Source organism: Lolium perenne, chromosome 2 (assembly GCF_019359855.2).
Source record: "Lolium perenne isolate Kyuss_39 chromosome 2, Kyuss_2.0, whole genome shotgun sequence".
Taxonomy (NCBI): Eukaryota; Viridiplantae; Streptophyta; class Magnoliopsida; order Poales; family Poaceae; genus Lolium; species Lolium perenne.
The window spans coordinates 49,089,347-49,102,825 of NC_067245.2; positions in this window are offsets into that span (position 1 = coordinate 49,089,347).

Sequence of the window (13,479 nt, forward strand, 5' to 3'; positions counted from 1 at the left end):
CTTGATACATGTGTCTCAGCAATCACTTTTAGAATACCCAATGCCACCTTTATAATCACCATGTTATGGTGTGACGTTTGATATCATCAAAGCACTTCTTTGATATCAATGATTAATATGATCTCAAGGTCTAAGAATTATGTTACCTGAGAGCTATAGCAAAACAAACGTAATGACTCGATCTTATAGTTATGCTTACCTTTGGTGTGTGTCCATCATATCATTCTCCTAATATGATCTCGTTATCAACAACTTCCAATGTTCATAATCTAGAAACCTTGATCATCAATTGATCAACGAGCTAGTTTAAACGAGAGGCTTACTAGGAACTCCGATTTATTTACAAAACACACATGTATTAGCATTTCCGGTTAATAAAATTATAGCATAAAAATAAACATTTATCATACACACAAACATACTATAATAACAACTTTACTATTGCATGTCAGGCATATCTCCAAAGGTATTTATAATGAAAAAAAAGTCTACTTTTGATGTAGGAAAACAAAAGCCAAATTTCTATGTGTAAGTCCACATCGATATTGATTCTCTAAGTTACAAAATAAAACACATTAATATGACCAGATCAACCTGATGGTTGGCTCACTTAGGCAGGGTCTCTTCTGGTTAGTGCCCGGCCTACAAGTTATGCTAAAGATCATCTTTAACTAGAACTGGACATAGGGGTGCGTCTTGGCGGATGATCCCGTGAAATTCGCGCCGGTTTACATTTATATAACAAAGATCAAAATCAAGTGGAAAAATGATTACATATGTAAATTTAAATTGCACACTTCAAAGTCATTAGCTCGTGAAGTTGAAACAGACTAAGCATTGAGTGGTATAGTGAAACCAGATGCATACACGTGTAAGATTTGCATAACGGAACTCATAAGTACAAAATACAAGAAGTTCACACATACCTATTACATACCACTTTGCTAGGTAAATAAATCACAACATTAACTATAACTACTATATTAAACCTTAACAGCTTCCTTTTTTCTCAGAATTTTGAGATGATTTGAGGATTAACATGGTGGTAACACGTAATCCAATAGAGCCCACAATAATTTCTGTGTACACTTTAAGTACTCTGTAGAATTTTTAGGAAGACTGATACAGTTATTTTTCCACCTTCACGCGTGGATGTAGCCTTGCTAGAGCAGTCAAAGCGGTGCCCACGACGCTTAACACCGCATCTGTCACCCAACTAACCAGCCAATTTGCCCTCCATCTCTCGCACTCTTCTATTTCTTTTTCTCCTTTTCTCCCCATGGCTGCCATGGTGCCCTGCTCCCCTCCCTGGCCACAGCCAGCGCCGTCACATGGTGCCGCATGATCCTCCTCCTTTTTCCGTTTCCCTACCACCGCATTGTGCCCCTACGTGCGCGCTCTGTCTATTCCCCATCAGCATGTGGCCTTGCCATGGCATCGGGGCGGGGCGCGCGCCGATCTGCGTGCGGCGTTTGGGGTGGCAGCGGCGCCGTCAGCGTGGAGGAGGACCGCCAAGAAGGGAGAGGGGCGCATCCTTTCTATTCGCCATGAGCAGGCGGCCCACGCCATGGCATCGGGGCGGGGCGCGAACTTGGTAGGCAGCTGGCGCGGCGGTGACGCCGTCAGCGTGGAGGCGAGCCGGCAAGCAGCGAGAGGGGAGCAGGAGATAGGCTTCCCTTCCGTCCACGGAGACGTAGGGCAGTGGTGGTGGGATCTCTAAGGTGGAGTGGGGTGACGGCTGCTGGGGGCGTGGTAGGAGGCGAATGTGGTGGAGCACGTCTGTGTGTCTCTCTCATATGACAATTTTGCAAATCCTGAAGTGGGAAATCCTGAAGTGGGAGGTCTGATAGCGAAATTTCCGGTCAACATATGCTCCCAAATCCTGCGTGCAAGATCTGACTGGAGCCCTTCAAGACCCATCTTCAAGGTAATAATACCTCAATTGGCATCTACATATTCCCTTAATGTTCCTGTGTTATTTTGTTTTGTTGTTCCAGATGGCTTCTGTGGTTATTCTTTCTTAGTTTGAAGATTTCAGATGAAGAGATATCGATGCAGTGGCGACAGTGGCCACCAGCCTCTCTCCATGCCCAGTCGCGGCCTACCCCGCGCACCAGCCTCGCCCCATCGTTCCCCACGGCCGCCTCAACAGCGGCGCCTCACGATCCGACCAACACCACATCTGAGAGCTATGTGAGGAGGCTGGAGATCATGCGGCCGCTCGGAGTACATGAGGTGCGGGGGCGACCAAGGCCACTAAGGTTTGCTCTGGTAGTCATGCACATATGAGCGGAACAGCGTTGTGGCGGTGGCGAGTCTTTGGAGGGGAATGAGACGGTGTTGTACCGACGAGCAGCAGCATGTGAGGACTTTGGAGCTCGCCGAAATCGTGGTTACGTCGGTGGATCAGAGGGGAATCGACGCGAGGAGACCGACTCTATGCCTACCGGCGGTCAGGGCCGGCCCATAAGGGGGGGCAACGGGGCGACCGCCCTGGGCCCTCCGGAGGTAGGGGCCCCGGCCCAGACAGTAGCAATGCAGGCATGCACCCATTGTTCTTCCCATCAGAAAATACAGCGCATGATTTTTCACTTCTCATCTGAATTCCAATCGCCTCATCTCCTCCCTGGCTCCCTCAAATTCTCTAATCAAAGCGGTGTTGCCGCCCTTCCAATTCTGAGCCGCATCCCATTAATGTAGACAAACGGTGTATTATGTTCCCCAGTCACGTTTTTTTCATCGCTCAACATCCGAAGCAGCTCTCAGCAGAGACGTGAGATGGTCTCCCTCCACCCCCGACCCCCCCCCCCCCCTAATCACACCTCAACTGACTCGCTCTTAGCCTGTTAAATAGTATGTTTCCCTGGATCTAACCGCTCCACATCTCCAATTCTTCTCTTCTTAGATATGTGCTTGAGTTCTTCAACTTTTCAAGGTTTCACTAGATCTGATTTGAGCATGAGTAGTCAGCAATCAGCGCGCAAGGAGAAGGAGGGACATCTGAGTATTGCAAACTGCAGACCAACGAACTTACATCAACAATTTGGCATCGCATTGACCCATATGCCCATATCTAGGTGATTTTGTTCCTTGTATTGAATGTTTTCTGCAGATTTTTCTGGTCATTTCGTGACATGCCGTCGAAAAATATGGTATCTGGTAATGAGAAAAGGAGGAGAAAAAAGAGGGAGATGAACATGTAGAATCCTAAAAAGGTTCAATAGACAAAAAAAATTAAGAAGTGGTAGGTTTTTTAAGAACTCTCAGCAATTAGCTCTAGTAAATAAAATGGGTTGCTTTGCAAATACAATGCATTCTACTTTTTTTTTGCCAAGAAGGGCCCTTTATGGTCATATCGCCCCAGGCCCTGAATATGTATGGACCGGCCCTGCCGGTGGTAAACGGCATCAAAGGAGTTGTGAGATGGATTATCTGTACCTGTACCTCATGGCAGAGGTTCCATTCATGCAAGCATCACGAGACATGGGTATCCCACAGGTGCAAAACCAACCGTCCTACAACCATCTTTCATTTTGTTTATGCTATGAGTTAAGTGGCAAAACAACATCGTTAATCTGTCAGGCTGAGTATGCATCTGGTTTGTAGGAATGAAGGTTAGCTGGTTCTTAGCACTGCAAGCTGATGGGCTGCCAGGCGATGAGGTGAGTGCCTTACTTCTTGTCCGGCTAGCAGATTTAATGGTTTAAGTAAAGTTTCAAATGCAGACTAAGATACTGAAATTATTTGCAGTCCAAGGTCTATTCTCAGCCTCCTTATGAACTGCGGTGACATCATTTGAGTTGCACAAAAGTACAAATGACCAAATGCATCTAAATCAAACGTCACGTCATAATCAATGCATGGAATAACTTCAATCATTGCTAGAAGATGCACAAACAGATGAGGCTTCACATGTTGTTAGGGATGTTAAGTCTAATGACTTGGGGTTCTGCTCCATGCGTTTAATTAACATTGTATGCAGTATTCCTTCAGTTTCCCCATTCAGAACCTTGAGCAGTGGCGATGATGCATTCAGGAAAACACTGGATACGTATCATGTACTTTTCCTAGAGGTTTGTCACAGTTTGCTGTTCTACTTGGCTGCTTATTTATAGCTCTAGATTATGTTTTTTTTGTTGGTCAAGAAAGACAACCATAGTTTACAAGTTTTTCATTTTGCAGTGTACACATGCCTGTTGTGGGTACACATCGGTATGTGTGAGAAATATTGCTACAACTGCCATAAGTATTACTGTTATCATCTCTAGATGATCCGGATGTCACAAAAGGAGGCTATCTTTTCTACCACTGTAAATGCCCTATGTCAAAGTTATGTTCTTCAGATAATGTTCATTATAAATTGCACCAACGAGAAATTACATTTTCTTCTGTCTTGGGTATATATATACTTTCTTGCTACTTATGTGAGTAAAGAGAAATTTTTTGCAGTGTCATAGTTTTGAACGAACAGTTCTTTGATTTGGGTTCCTCATCTGATATATGTGGTTCCTTTATGTGTGACCAGAAAATCAAATCGGCCATGTATTGGATTCAACTGAAATGCACATATTATCTCCTTATTCAAATGCGGCTGCAAGTTCTTCTCCATCCAGAAGAGTATCGGGGAGCTGAAATTGATGTGATTATATACTGCGAGAAATTATTTCTGTTTCTTAGTTCTACAGTTTGCTGAAGCTTCTTTAGTTAAGAACCACCTCTTAACTTAATATTTCTCTTTCCTTTGACTTCGGAAGTTAAAGTATGTTCTTAACGTAATTCCTCTATTGCTTTTGACTTAAGAAGTTACTATGGTTCTTAACTTAGTTCTCTTAAATTTGACTCGAGTAGTTGAATTCTGTTCTTGATTCCTTGGAAGGCGTTGGTTCTTTCTCCATTTGTGTGACAATGGAGAACTTATATCAACCAATCAATTACTTGGTTCTATATTTTGCGCCCGTGTTCTATTATTTGTAATTTTTGTATCAACCAAAGCACTAAGTTGCATGGAAATCAGCTGTCCACTCATGTTGTTTCTAAATCTCTATCATCTCATGAGGGCTGGGGAAATGATGATACTGATGTGACTACAGACACATTTACTGCAGGTATGTATCAAGCAAGTTTTGCTACTGTCACAATTTAGGATGCTGGTGATAGAAAGAAAAAAGTCTACTCATTTGTCAAACCTTGCTGCCATCAAATATGAGCGTAATAATTCCTTCCTGAACATACAATATGCAATCAAGCAGATGAAATAGGAAATATAGAGTAGTTGCAAGCAATGCACACCTTTTTTGTGTCAGGTTTATACGTTTATCTTGTGGCTTGGACACCTTAATGTGCATGCCTAGAAACAAGCATGCTATGCGTGTGATGACCCACAAGTATAGGGGGTGTATCGTAGTACTTTCGATAAATAAGAGTGTCGAACCCAACGAGGAGCAGAAGATGTTGACAAGCAGTTTCGATGAAGGATTCACTGTAAATGCTCACAGACAAGTATTCAGGGGGTTTTGATATAGCAGATGAATAAAGTACGAGTAAGTAAAATGTGAGAGAAATAATTGCAGCGAGTGGCCCAATCCTTTTTAGCACAAAGGACAAGCCGGTTTGTTTACTTATAATGACCAAACGTTCTTGAGGACACACGGGAATTTAGTCTAGTGCTTTCGCTTCATACAGCTGATTAATCTTCATTGTTTTGATAAGTGTTGTGTGGGTGAACCTATGCTAATGCACCGCCCTTCCTAGGACTAATACATACTTGTGATTATACCCCTTGCAAACATCCGTAAATACAAGAAAGTAATTAAGATAAATCTAACCACAGCCTTAAACTCTGAGATCCTGCTATCCCTCCTGCATCGATATACCAACGGGGGTTTAGGTTTCTGTCACTCCGGCAACCCCGCAATTGGAAAACGAGTACAAGATGTATTCCCCTTGGCCCATAAATGGTGAAGTATCATGTAGTCGACGTTCACATGACACCACTAGAAGAATAACACCACAACTTAAATATCATAACATTGAATATTACTCAACCATAATTCACTACTAACATTTAGACTTCACCCATGTCCTCAAGAACTAAACGAACTACTCACGAGACATCATATGGAACATGATCAGAGGTGATATGATGATGAATAACAATCTGAACATAAACCTTGGTTCAATGGTTTCACTCAATAGCATCAATAACAAGTAGAAATCAACACCGGGAGAGTTTCCCCTATCAAATAATCAAGATCCAACCCGAATTGTTACAGCGGTGACGAGGTGCAGCGGTGGAGATGGCGGTGATGATGGTGGAGATGATGACGATGGTGATGGAGATGATGTCCAGCTCGATGACGGTGACGATGACGTCGATTTCCCCCTCCGGGAGGGAATTTCCCCGGTGGATTCCTGCCCGCCGGAGAGCTCTTTTCTCTCTGGTGTTCTTCGCCCCGCAGAGGCAGCTGTGACTATTCGCGACTATCCTCTGGAGCTTAGGTTTTTGGGGCGAAGAAGTACGCGAAGGAGAGGAGGCTAGAGGGGGTCGTGGGCCCCCTCCTCACAAGGCGGCGCGGCCAGGGCAGGGCCCGCGCCGGCCTATGAGGTGGGCCCATGGCGGCCCTCCTCGGCTCCCCCTTCTGGCTCCCTTCGTCTTCTGGAAAAATAGGATTTTTCGTATAATTTCCGTCAATTGTTGATCTTCCGAAATATTGCTTTCTGACGGTGCTTTTTCCAGCAGAATCCTGACTCCGGTGCGCGATCCTCCAATAATCATAAAACATGCAAAATAGATGAAATAACATAAGTATCATCTCTAAATATGAAATATATCAATGAATAACAGTAAGTTATGATATAAAATAGTGATGCAAAATGGACGTATCAACTCCCCCCAAGCTTAGACTTCACTTGTCCCCAAGCGAAACTGAACTCAATAAACAAGACCACATGTTTATGGAGTGAAGAGTTGATAAATAAAATACGGACAAGAAGCATCATATTAATTCACACAAGACATTCTAGTGAACAACTTCCTCATATAATTCAACTTGAAGCAAGTAAAAGAGAATCACAAGTAAAGGTGCATAGGAAATCATAATTGGTGATGGTAAACTTCGTTCTTGGTCAAAGAACAGTTAACAGATTATACTTATCTATTGAGCGGAGCTCTTATATTAAAGCTTATATAGCACAACTTGCATACTCAATCATAATAATCTCCTCATAATCATTGATAATCTTCAAAGCTATATTCATCAGATAAAACTTGTACTAAACAAGGAAGAATAAAAGGCATGACTAAATAAAATCACAATATATGGTTGGATCACAACAACTCAATTGCTTGCTCAAGATGGAGGGAAATAGGTTTACTGACTCAACATAAAATAAAAGATAGGCCCTTCGCAGAGGGAAGCAGGGATTAAATCATGTGCTAGAGCTTTTCAAGTTTTGAAATCATATAGAGAGCATAAAAGTAAAGTTTTGAGAGGTGTTTGTTGTTGTCAACGACTGGTAGAGGGTACTCTAACCCCCTTGCCAGACAAACTCTCAAAGAGCGGCTCCCATAAAGTTTTATTTTTGGTTGACACTCCTTCCAACCTTTGCTTTCACAAACCATGGCTAACCGAATCCTCGGGTGCCTGTCAACAATCTCATACCATGAAGGAGTGTCTTTTTATTTAGTTTTATTTAGATGACACTCCTCCCCACCTTTGCTTTCTCAAGCCATGGCTAACCGAATCCTCGGGTGCCGTCCAACAATCACATACCATGGAGGAGTGTCTATTTGTAAAATTACAAAAGTTTATTAACTTGGGACTGGGAACCCCATTGCCAGCTCTTTTTGCAAAGTTATTGGATAAGTGGATGAAGCCACTAGTCCATTGGTGAAAGTTGCCCAACAAGATTGAAAGATAAACACCACATACTTCCTCATGAGCTATAAAACATTGACACAAATAAGGAGTAATAAAGTTTTGAATTGTTTAAAGGTAGCACATGAAGTATTTACTTGGAGTGGCAGGAAATACCACATAATAGGTAGTTATAGTGGACACACATGGCATGGGTTTTGGTTTAAAGGTTTGGATGCACGAGAGGCATTCCCTCTCAGTACAGGTCTTTGGCTAGCAAGGTTGATTAGTAAGCATAAGAGTTGAGGTAAACAAACAAATATACATGTGATAGAAACAATCATGCATCTTACTTGTAAGCACAAACAATTTTAACTTCAGAATACCAAGCTCATAGTCAATCAAGAAAGTAGTACAATGAACTAACATATCTACACGTATTTCCTCTTTTCTTCTTAAAACTCAAAGTGTTGTTGCTATTGACCAATGCTAAGTTTGCCAAAACCAAATAGATTTAATCAATGCTCCCAAAGTGATACCAATACTAACAACAAGATCAACCACATAATAGAGATTGCAAACTAAAATAAGATGTGAAATATGTAAATGATAAAACTTCTCATTAATATTCTATAACGATAACTCACACCAAGGGATACATAGATAACCAACTAAAGAGAGATACTTCCATACCGCAACACATCTTATATGATAACTTCCCTACTCATGATATGACACTACTTGATAGCAAAAAGGTAAAAGATAGTGATGATGTGATACCGCGGCACTCCCCCAAGCTTGGAACAAACCAAGGGGATGCCAATACCGATGATGAATTACTCCTTTGGTGGTGATGGTGATGCCTTGCCATCATCAGACTTCCAAGGAAGAGGCTCTCCATCAACAAAAGACATCTTGGTCTCCAGAATCCTGAAACTAGCAGCATAACTTATGCGTTTAAACCTGTTTTCATACTCACAGTTTTGATTCTGAACATCATAGAGTTGAGCTTGGAGTTTGTTGGTGGTGTCGTGAAGCGAGAAGATATCGTCCCACAACTTTGCAGTCTCCTTCTTGTGTCCATCAATAAGTTCAGACACAATCTTGTGGAAGATGTCCACTTCACGCTCAGCCATCTTCTTGTAGTTGAAGACCTCTTGTTCTAGTTTCTCCACCCTGTCTTCCAAGCTTCCTTCTCCTTTAGGACCCTGGACATCTTTGATTTGCAACTCTCCATCTATGAGCAGCAATTCCTTGGGGTGCATCTTCAGCTTGTTCATGTACGGGTTAACGACGTCCTCAAAGAAGCTGTCCTTCGGAGTTCCCGACGAAGACATGGAGGCTCTAGATCCGAAGCAGATCCTGGCAGAAAATAGCTCGAAACAAAACACGACGAGAAAACGATATACGGACCTCCAGGGGTCCGGGGGATTATATAGCAGTAATTTTTACGACATAAGGAAAGTACCAGGTCGAACAAGAGTCGGAGGGGGACAACGAGGCGGTGTGGCCAGGCTGGGGCCCGCGCCGGCCTATGGGGGCACGCCCTCGTGCGTCTCCTCCACTCCGTTTCGATCTCGTAATTTTTCATATTTTCCAAAAATAGCAAAAACATTGTTCGGAAAGTAAGTCGCGGACTTTTTTATTACCAGTACTGTTACCTATTCAAAGTCGAACTCTGCAGAACTGTCCGTTTGACCTTTGATGAAAGCTTCCGGAGTTACCACTTGAATAACATCAACATCTTCATTATAAGAATCTCCAGAGATATAATGCTTGAGTCTTTGTCCATTAACTACTTGTGTGGCATCACCTTGCAAAGAGCTAATTTTAATTGTCCCTGAACGATACACCTCCACAATAACATATGGTCCTTCCCACTTTGAGAGCAATTTCCCTGCAAAGAATCTGAGACGAGACCGATACAATAGGACTTTATCTCCAACATTAAATTCTCTTTTGATAATTCTTCTATCATGCCATTTCTTAACTTTCTCCTTAAAGAGTTTAGCATTTTCATAAGCTTCACTTCTCCATTCATCTAGAGAACTCAATTGTAGCAATCTTTTCTTACCGGCAAGTTTGAAATCTTTATTAAGTTCCCTTACAGCCCAATAAGCTTTGTGCTCTAGTTCTAAAGGTAAATGACATGCTTTTCCATAAACCATTTTATAAGGCGACATACCCATAGGATTTTTATAAACAGTTCTATAAGCCCATAATGCGTCCTTCAATTTAATAGCCCAATTCTTTCTAGATTTATTAACAGTCTTTCCCAAAATAGATTTAATCTCTCTATTTGATAATTCTACTTGCCCGCTAGTTTGAGGATGATAAGCGGAAGCAATTCTATGATTAATACCATACTTAGCAAGAGTTTTTCTAAAACCTCCATGAATAAAATGAGAACCTCCATCAGTCATAATATATCTAGGTACTCCAAATCTAGGAAAGATAATATCTAAAAGCATTTTTAAAGAAGTCTCACCATCAGCACTTTTCGTGGGTATGGCTTCCACAAATTTAGTAACATAATCAACAGTGACAAGTATATGAGTGTTACCTTCTGAAGAAGGAAAAAGACCCATGAAGTCAAATCCCCAACAATCGAATGGTTCAATAACAAGAGTATAATTCATAGGCATTTCATTGCGTCTGGAGATATTACCAACCCTTTGACATTCATCACAAGATAAAATAAACTTCCTTGCATCTTTGAAGAGAGTTGGCCAATAAAAACCTGATTGTAGAACCTTTTGTGCAGTTCTATCTCCGGCGTGATGTCCTCCATAAGCACTACCATGACATTTACTCAATATCTCTTGTTGTTCATATTCAGGAACACATCTTCGCATAATACCATCCACTCCTTCTTTATATAGGTGTGGGTCATCCCAAAAATAATGCCTCAAGTCATAAAAGAATTTTCTCCTTTGATGAGCTGAAAAGGTTGGAGGCAAGTACTTGGAAACAATAAAGTTAGCATAATCAGCATACCAAGGGCTATCTCGCAAGCTCACCTTTATTACAGCCAATTGTTCATTTGGAAAACTATCATTAACAGGAACAAGATCATAAGTAATATTTTCCAGTCTAGACAAATTATCAGCAACAGGATTATGAGCGCCTTTCCTATCTATAATATGTAAATCAAATTCTTGCAAAAGAAGTACCCATCTAATAAGCCTTGGCTTAGCATCTTTCTTAGTCATAAGGTATCTAATTGCAGCATGATCAGTATGAATCGTGACTTTTGAATCAACAATATAGGATCTAAACTTGTCACAAGCAAAGACTACAGCTAACAATTCTTTTTCAGTTGTAGAGCATAATGAATAACATTTAATTTTTTATCTACTCGCTGTCTAAGAACAGGGCCTACAGCAAAATCACTAGCATCACACATAATTTCAAAAGGTAAGTTCCAATCAGGAGGTTCAACTACAGGAGCAGTTGTTAAGGCTTTCTTTAGAGTTTCAAAAGCTTCCTTACAATCATCATCAAAAACAAAAGGTACATCTTTTTGAAGAAGATTAGTAAGAGGCTTTGAAATCTTGGAGAAATCTTTAATAAATCTCCTATAAAACCCAGCATGACCGAGAACACTACGAATACCTTTAACATCCCTCGGATAGGGCATCTTCTCAATTGCTTCAACTTTAGCTCTATCAACTTCAATACCTCTCTCGGAAATTTTATGTCCCAATACAATTCCTTCATTAACCATAAAGTGGCATTTCTCCCAATTAAGAACAAGGTTAGTTTCTTCACATCTCTGCAAAACTTTATCGATGTTTCGCAAGAAATTATCAAAAGAATTCCCATAGACAGAAAAATCATCCATGAATACCTCTACAATACTCTCGCAAAAGCCATGAAAAATAGCAGACATGCATCTTTCAAAAGTAGCAGGAGCATTACATAAACCAAAAGGCATACGTCTATAAGCATAAGTTCCATAAGGACAAGTGAAAGTGGTTTTCTCTTGATCTTTAGTTTTAACAGCAATTAGTGAAAACCCAGAATAACCATCAAGAAAGCAAAAATGAGTATTCTTAGACAACCTTTCCAACATTTGATCAATAAAAGGTAAAGGGTAATGATCTTTCTTAGTAATCTTATTAATTTTTCGATAATCAATGCACATTCTATACCCTACAACTACTTTTTGAGGGATGAGCTCATCATTATCATTAGGCACAACATTCATTCCTCCTTTCTTAGGAACACAATGCACAGGACTAACCCATCTACTATCAGCAATAGGATATATAATACCTGCTTCAAGAAGTTTTAATACCTCATTCCTTACCACATCCTTCATCTTAGGAATTAGACGACGTTGATGTTCAACAACAGGTTTTGCATCATCTTCCATATTGATGGCATGTTGGCAAATAGAGGGAGAAATCCCCTTCAAATCATCAAGAGTGTAGCCAATATCTCCTCGGTGTTTCTTCAATATTTCCAATAACCTTTCTTCCTCAATCTCTGAAAGCTTAGAACTAATAATAACAGGATATATTTTCTTATCATCAATATGAGCATATTTAAGATTATCAGGCAACGGTTTTAAATCAAAAACAGGACCTTCCTTTGGTGGTGGTGTTGTACCTAGATCTTCTACCAGTAAATAGCGCTTAAGAATAGGTTGACGAAGGAAAATTTCATCAAGCTCATTTCTTTCTTCCCTAAAGACTTCGCTCTCACTATTCTCCAAATGTTGCTGCAAAGGATTATTAGGAGCAAGAGCAATAGACGCACACTGTTCAACTCTAAAATCATTATTAGGCGAATCAGCTTTATAAGGAGTTTTGGCAAATTTAGAGAAATTAAACTCATAAGATTCCCCAGCAAATTTAGTCAAAATTTTCTCCTTCTTGCAATCTATAACAGCTCCACAAGTATTTAGAAAAGGTCTACCAAAAATGATAGGACAATACTTACTAGCAGCAGAACCAAGTACCAAAAAGTCAGCAGGATATTTAATCTTACCACATAGAACTTCCACATCTCGAACAATACCAATTGGAGAGATAGTTTCTCTATTAGCTAGCCGAATAACCACATCAATATCTTCAAGTTCACAAGAACCAATTTCATGCATAATCTCCTTGTAAAGCTCATAAGGAATAGCACTAATACTTGCACCAATATCACATAAACCATAATAACAATGATCACCAATTCTAACAGATAGCATAGGAACACTAGTTTTTCTAGACTTATTAGGATGCGAAACAATATTAGAAGCATCTTCACAGAAAATAATATGACCATCTTCCACATTTTCAGTCACAAGATCTTTAACTATTGCAATAGCAGGTTCAACTTTTATTTGCTCTTCAGGTTCTATAGGTTTCTTTTCACTTTTATTAACCGCACTATTTATAACAGAGTACTCCTTCATTTTAGCAGGGAAAGGAGTTTTTTCAATGTAAGCTTCAGGAATAACATGATCAACAGTTTCAATTACAACACATTTGTTTATAGATGAATCAATTTTATCTTTATACGGTTCATGATACTTATCAAAATTCTTCTTAGGCAATTCATAATGAGAGGCAAAAGCTCTATAAAGATTTGCAACAACTTGAGAATCAAGACCATAAGTAGCACTCAT